The following is a 7,792-nucleotide window of genomic DNA, read 5'->3' as shown; positions in this document are numbered from 1 at the left end:
CCACTATGTTTCCTGTACAGCCTGCAGAACCATGGGCCAATTAAACCTCTTTTCTTATAATTTACCCAGTCTCAGGCATTCCTTTACAGCAATGTGAGAACAGACTAATACTAGCTGAGGCTTTGGTATAACCCCAATATTGTCTCCCAGTGAGCTAGATAAGGCAAAATATGCATCACAAAAACTTAAGTGAACCTGTCTGAAGATTTACCCAAAGTATACTTGATTCTTTGTCTTTACGACCCATACTTCAAGTTTGTTTTTTGGTCAGGGAGGAGGGACAAAAGCAAAGAAAGTTAAAACTAAAGGAAGCATATTAAGAGAAAAATGAAAGAAAATAAAATGGTTTCCTCTTAAGGCTGAGAATATATCTAGTTTTATCCACTCCACTTTGACTTTTTGAATAAATAGAGAATGATATCCCAAAGAAGGAAGTTATCATGAGAGAATTCAGAAAGCAAACAGGATGTTGAAAGCAAAGCTTTAATTATTTCCTCCTACTACTCTGGCGTTAATACTTTTTTAGTATCATGGTGCCAAAATGCCCATGGAGTTGATTCTTACAGTAATGCTCTCACTGCTCTGATTGAAGTGGGAGTTATGATCAGGATCTCTTCAATGGTGAGATGGAAGGATTTATATTTATTTTCTTATTTTTGATGGTTCTTTTTAGATAGATTGTCAACTTGAATTTTGGCCATTACTCGTCAGGTGCCATGGTTTTTATTTATCTTACCTTCATTTATGTACCAGTATTTAATTGCACATATTTATTTGCACATATTTATTTGCACATCTATATCAAACCATGTTTTCTATTTCTTTTTGCCCATTTTCTCTATGCTTCTTGACTCTGTGCCTGTTACACAATTATCCTGTGCTTTTTCATGTCCCTAATAAGACTGAATGCCGCTCATAGAATTCTAACCTTATCTTTTAGAAAATCTTACATCAATGTTTCCCAAGTATTTCTTAACACAATTCTCTCAACATCAAAGTACACTGACAGGGTAGAGGGATCAAATAGAAAGACTAAAGTTGTCATTACATTCCTCTTAGTATTTCAAATTATATTAATCTGATATTATATAAACATTTGCCTTAATATAAAAATTAGTTGTTTTGTGTGTTTGTGTGTGCCTGTTTTTTTTTTTTTTTTTTTTTTTTTTTTTTTTTTTTACAACGAATAGCTTGAAATGGATACTGCAATGGATTTATCATAGCATGCTATAGCTACTTTAACTTTAGCACTTAGTTGCACTTGTATATTTGTGTTAAAGTGATGGATTGTTTGTTAGCATGTCTTCTTTATATTATCTTTTCCATCAGATAATTTAGTTTGTTGAAGGTAGTCAGTAATACCAGTTTAGAAGGAGAGCTAAAGAGATAATGAGGAGTATAAATAAATAAAGGAGAAAGAGATGGAAAAACAGGAAAAGGAAAACAGACATTTCCATAATGCATAGTCTTTGCCACTCTGATTGCAGAACATCTGTGTAATTGTTCAACCTGTGCATAGCAACTCTATAAAAACCTCTATTGATATGCATCGAAACAAAAATACTCTGTAATAATTTCATATCATGAACAAACAATTCATTTACATTTAATAAGACAGCTTGTATGTTATTCAGAGAAATCGTGTGCTACAATCTTAGAAGACAAATCTAGCTGATTTGTAATTAACTCAGGTTTACATCAATAATAATATATTGCATTAAAACTGAAAAAAATGAAAGAGCAATAGCAGTTATCTTGTCTGCATTAAACATGTTTCATTTTTCCTGGTATACATCCTGTGGATTTTACAATACTTATGAGACAGTGTAATTATCAGGTCTCTTAACTTATGTCTTGTTTTCACCACACAGGATGATTTTCTTCACGATTACACAGACCCTTACAGATAAGACAGCTAAGTTTCAGAGGTGTGGGACCCTGGTTTCCTTTGCTGAAGGTGTTTTCTGACGATTTGTAAGTTTCAAGGCTATAAACAGAAGTTTTGAAGTACTTGAGCACATGTTCCGTCCAGGGTATATATGGCAGTCAAGGTCCATTAGCTTTAAGCAAGATCTAGAGGATCTTTAAGGAGAACTCAAACATCAGAGGAAATGCAAATATATGAAGATGAAATAAATTTTTTTAAAAAAAAACCTAACTTAATGATGAAAGGGAATTTTAGTTTATGAGTTTCTGAAACTGATGAAGAACTATAAACAGATTGCTCACAATTTACAGATGGATCAAGTGATGCCTGTGGCCTGCTTGAGAAGGCTGAACACTAATGCTGTGGACTTGAGGTTTCATGGGATTCCTTATATCTCAATGTAAAAAATCAAAATCTGAGTGGAGAATGATTCCATGAAAGACATCTCTGAGCCTCTGGAAAATGTTGTGTTTCATTAGAAAGCAAAAGTCCAGCTGCATCCATGTCCCTACAAAGGACACAAACTCATCCTTTTTTATGGCTGCATAGTATTCCATGGTGTATATGTGCCACATTTTCTTAATCCAGTCTGTCACTGATGGACATTTGGGTTGATTCCAAGTCTTTGCTATTGTGAATAGTGCCGCAATAAACATACGTGTGCATGTGTCTTTATAGCAGCATGATTTATAATCCTTTGGGTATATACCCAGTAATGGGATGGCTGGGTCATATGGTACATCTAGTTCTAGATCCTTGAGGAATCGCCATACTGTTTTCCATAATGGTTGAACTAGTTTACAATCCCACCAACAGTGTAAAAGTGTTCCTATTTCTCCACATCCTCTCCAGCACCTGTTGTTTCCTGACTTTTTAATGATTGCCATTCTAACTGGTGTGAGATGGTATCTCATTGTGGTTTTGATTTGCATTTCTCTGATGGCCAGTGATGACGAGCATTTTTTCATGTGTCTGTTGGCTGTATGAATGTCTTCTTTTGAGAAATGTCTGTTCATATCCTTTGCTCACTTTTTGATGGGGTTGTTTGTTTTTTTCTTGTAAATTTGTTTGAGTTCTTTGTAGGTTCTGGATATTAGCCCTTTGTCAGATGAGTAGATTGCAAAAATTTTCTCCCATTCTCTAGGTTGCCTGTTCACTCTGATGGTAGTTTCTTTTGCTGTGCAGAAGCTCTTTAGTTTAATGAGATCCCATTTGTCAATTTTGGCTTTTGCTGCTGTTGCTTTTGGTGTTTTAGACATGAAGTCCTTGCCCATGCCATCATTCTTAGCAAACTATCACAAGAACAGAAAACCAAACACCGCATGTTCTCACTCATAGGTGGGAACTGAACAATGAGATCACTCGGACTCGCGGGGCCTATCATGGGGAGGGGGGAGGGGGGAGGGATTGCATTGGGAGTTATACCTGATGTAAATGACAAGTTGATGGGTGCAGCACACCAACATGGCACAAGTATACATATGTAACAAACCTGCACGTTATGCACATGTACCCTAGAACTTAAAGTATAATAATAATAATAAATAAATTAAAAAATAATAAAATAAAAAAAAAAGAAAGCGAAAGTCATCTCCTGGTAATAGTAATGGTAGAGCGAATTCCCATCATGGATAAAAAACAGACCTTTCTCTCCCAAGTTTTTCGAACCTGGTGATTCTAGGTTTCTCATGTGAACTTAGGGAAAGGGAAGGTTTCCACAGAGATTGACACTGTTGATTACATTGATGATCAGGCGTTCTGAGTCCATTTTAATTTACCCTAGAAAGGGTAGGTGACATTTTATTTTCTTGCCGGGTTCTGAAAAAGCTTCATATTCACTACACTTATTTTGCATCTTATATGGATGAAGCCAAGAAGAAGATTGAAGAATCATTTTTTCTACAAAAAAAAAAAAAAAAAAGCATTTCTCAAAGAAATTTTGAAAAGCTTGGCAATCCCTTTTATACCAATTAAGATATTCAAGCATCACAGTAGATTCCTAATCTCACCATGGTGAAAAATAGTTGTCAGTTATCAAAGTAAGAGTCTAGAACTGCAATAGTTACACACACGCAGCTTGCTTCTTTTCAATTCATTCACAAATAATTTGTATTCATCTGCAAAAATGTATACTAATTGATGGAATATTTTGTTATATTAAAGTTGTCGGTCTTTCTATGGTTTTTGTTGCCAAACCATCACGATGTCTCCTTTCTTAAACCTTTATCTATTTTCTTTCCACAATCCAAACAGTCCTAAAGATACATAGAAAAAGAAAGCATTTTATTTCTGAATTGCACTTTTGATATGAGCAAGCCCTGTTATACTCCTCATCAAATGCTTTAGACATACCATCCTGGCTTAGCAGAGATGCTCTCGTAATCTAAGTTCAGACTTCTCCTTAGAGTGACATCTTCTCCACTAGAAACTGACATAAAGAGATAGAAAATAATGTATTGTTTTCATTATTAGGTATCTGACTTAAGTTATATGTACAAAAAGTGTTTAGTATAATGGTCTAGTCATGAATAAAATGTCAGCGTGTTTTTGTCTTTTATTAGGGAAGAGGTAGATGGAGAGCTGGAGGTGTGGTACAACACTGCTTCACAGTCTTCATGAATTTCTGTAGAGCTGAAGGAAACCATCTATGCTACAGTATTTAACAACAAAGATCAATAGCACAGAGTCTATATGATACACTGCATAGCTTCATACAGAAAGCATTTTAACCTAAAGCTTTTCAAGCTTTTTAACCAATTTTATAAAATTCTATGTGTATGCGTACTAAATTTTCTCCACTTTCTTGGTGTTTTAAAAGACTCTGGTAAATAGCATTAGTGTCCAAAGAAAATAAAAATACTGGAGGAAACAAAAAATACCTAGTGGTTGTGCCTACTGAAATAAAAATGCTTCATAGTATGAACACATGGATCTTTAATGAAAGTTTAAAAAATGCATTCTGTTGAAGTTTCAATACAGCACATTTTGAAAACTATTAGTTTTATGTACATATTTGGGTTTGCTTACATATCAAATTTTCCCCACATTAATTAAACTTGGGTGTCTTTTGGACTATTATTGCATATTCTTCTAGGATTTATTTAAAATTCCAAAATAATTTTACGTACAGAGTAATGGCATTATTTAAAACAATGGGGAAAATAGAACTTTGAATTTGTGAAGTTTGTTTAACCATTCATTATGCTGAAAGAGAAACAATAACTGATTATGCTAAAGTACCATCATGAGAATTTTTAAATTTGTTTTCATTGATGAATAAGAATACTTTGTACTTGATATTATTAGTACTGAAATGACTATTTGTAATTTCGTTTATTTCTTAATAAGATACGTTTTTCATCTTCTCCCCAACAATCTTTTAGGTCTTCTTACTTAGTAATTGTTTTTCAACCTAAAATGCAATTGTTAACAATAAAAATTAGTATTTTCTAACCCAAAAAACTTAAATTAAAAAGTTACTGGAGGGAAATTCATTTCATCCAATTGAAAAAAATAATGTCTTTATTACAGAAAACCACTGGAGAAGAAAATAGGGACACAGCATTAATAACAGGGAACTTAAAATAGCTTAGAATTTTTGAATTTACGAACAACAACAGGATAAATGTTATATTAATGTCATAAAGGATGTGTTATACCTGTGTACATGTGGACTCATTTTGTTTTAACGTGGTACTGTAGTACAAAATGGATTGTTGCAAGAAAAAAATAATGTCATCAGTGGCCAAAAACATGAGCAGTATTTCTGCAGGAAGAATTTTTCCATTTCCAAACCATGGTGGCGCAGGTCCAGGGTTTGCCAAGGCAGCGCACAATGCTCAGGCCCACCAGGAGCTGAATGAATTCTTGGAAGACCTTGAGTTCGAGGCTGCGGTGTGGCAGGCAGAACTGGCCATTAAGCGCGGCATCTTTCCCAAGCCCCATCTACCAGGGCCCCAGCAGAAGCTACTTGTCAAGGACCCTCACAGGTGTCTGGAGGGTTACAATGAACTCATGAGTTGTGAGCCTGTTGCTACTGCTTCTTTGTTGTTCAGAGGTTGGAGTTCCAGGGGAGCAGAGACAGAGAAGACCAGTAACTGAGGCCTCTTGCTAGCCGCTTTGGATAAGAAAATAATTCTGAAGACTTAACAATATGAATATATGCATTTTGCTTTTTTTTTTTTTTTTTTTTTTTTTTTTTTTTTTTCCACTCTTTCGCCAGTAAATAAAAGATCACTGTTGTCTTCAAACCCAAGAATGAAGAGCCCCTATGGGCAACTTAATCCTAAGTGGACCAAGTGGTTGCAGAAGCTGTGCTGTCCTTGCTGTTTTGGCCGTGGTGCATACCTTGTCCTCAACCAGGGTTATCTCTCAGAGGCAGAGGGTGACCTGGTGGACCGAAAACTAGAATGCAAGATTGTACTCCTCACAAAGGTGGTATACCTGGCCAGTAAGACATTCAACTATAGTGCCATTGACAAAGTGATGTCCAGGGGCAAGCAGCTTGTGCTAGAGAAAGTGTCAAACGTTGGGCAGTGGTTTAACCCCATTGGGCAACCCACCAAAGGTTGGCTCTTTCCAGCTCTTTGTTGAAGGCTACAAAGATGCAGACTATTGGCTGTGGCGTATTGAAGCAGAACCGCTCCCTGAGAATATCAAACAGCAACTACTACTGCAGTTCCAGCCACTGGTGGTGCTGGATCACATCATCAGATGTGCAATGACAACTGCACATCAGAGAGGCAATGACAACTGGTAAATGTGACTGTCCAAAGGATAGCTCTGGCTCTCAGCACACAGACTGGGTGGTTGTGAAGGAGCCTGTTATCAAGGTGGCTGCCATAGACAATGGGCTGGCCTTCCCTCCAAAGCACCCTGACTCCTGAAGGGAATATCCTTTGCACTGGGCCTGGCTGTCCCAGACAAAAGTCCCCTTCTCTTAGGAGTTCAAAGATCTGATCATTCCAAAGATATCCAACCCTAACTTCAAGGACTTGGAAGAGGACCTATGTGAACTATTCAGGAAAGCTCCTGGGTTGGGTGTGGTAGCTCATGCCTGTAATCCCAGCACTTCGAGAAGCAGATCATTTGAGCTCAGGAGTTGGAGACCAACCTGGGCAAATGGGGAAACCCTGTCTCTACAGAAACAAACAAACAAACAAAAAGTAAAAATTATCCCGGTATCATGATTCATGCCTGTAATCCCAGCTACTTGGGAGGCTGAGGAGGGAGGATTGCTTGAGCCCAGGAAGTAGAGGTTACAGTGAGCCAAGATCAGGCAACTGCACTCTAGCCTGGGCAATAGAGTGAGACCTTATCTCAAAAAAAAAAAAAAATTCTAGTTTTGCCAAGGACCAGTTTGATAAGCAGATTACTGTCATGCTGGGTCTGATCCTAAATCTGACTCAGGTCTTGAAAGACCAGAGTCCCCTGCACCTTGTCCAGATGCCACCTAAGGTTGTTGAGATGAGATGGCCCATTCCCACCAGCGGCTTTCTAGCGAGTCCTACACACAGAGCTTTCAGAGCTTCAAAAGTCAGAGGCAGTCAAACGAGGCACTGTCTGAGACTTGTGGGAGGAAACCTGGGCAGTGGGGTGCAGGAAAAGCTAGAGAAGCCAGTGGAGAGCAGCACCTTTAAGATCCCTCCCTTTCTGCTTGCCACCGCCCTGGGATCTCTCCTACCCACAAGGAGAAGCACAGTCAGGAAGAGTGAGTGCCCCTCGGACCTTCTTAATGCCAGGGAGGCCTGGGAAGGAGCATCTCCCTTCCAGCATCTGCTGGTGGCAGGATTGGACAGTCCCTTCCTTCCCTGACACCTTGCTCTATTGTAATTCCCTATTCTGCATCAGAAAAAGCAAACAAAC

At 37.7% G+C, this 7,792-nt stretch overlaps 1 pseudogene; it reads left to right on the top strand.

The window, feature by feature from the left end:
- Positions 1-5,680: 5,680 nt before the first annotated feature.
- Positions 5,681-7,566, top strand: LOC126938297 (phosphatidylinositol 4-kinase type 2-alpha-like; annotated as a pseudogene).
- The last annotated feature ends 226 nt before the right edge of the window (positions 7,567-7,792 follow it).

The sequence above is a fragment of the Macaca thibetana genome, chromosome 16 (assembly GCF_024542745.1).
Source record: "Macaca thibetana thibetana isolate TM-01 chromosome 16, ASM2454274v1, whole genome shotgun sequence".
Classification (NCBI taxonomy): domain Eukaryota; kingdom Metazoa; phylum Chordata; class Mammalia; order Primates; family Cercopithecidae; genus Macaca; species Macaca thibetana.
The sequence above is the reverse complement of the archived record's forward strand: the minus strand, read 5'-3'. Positions and strand labels throughout refer to the sequence as shown.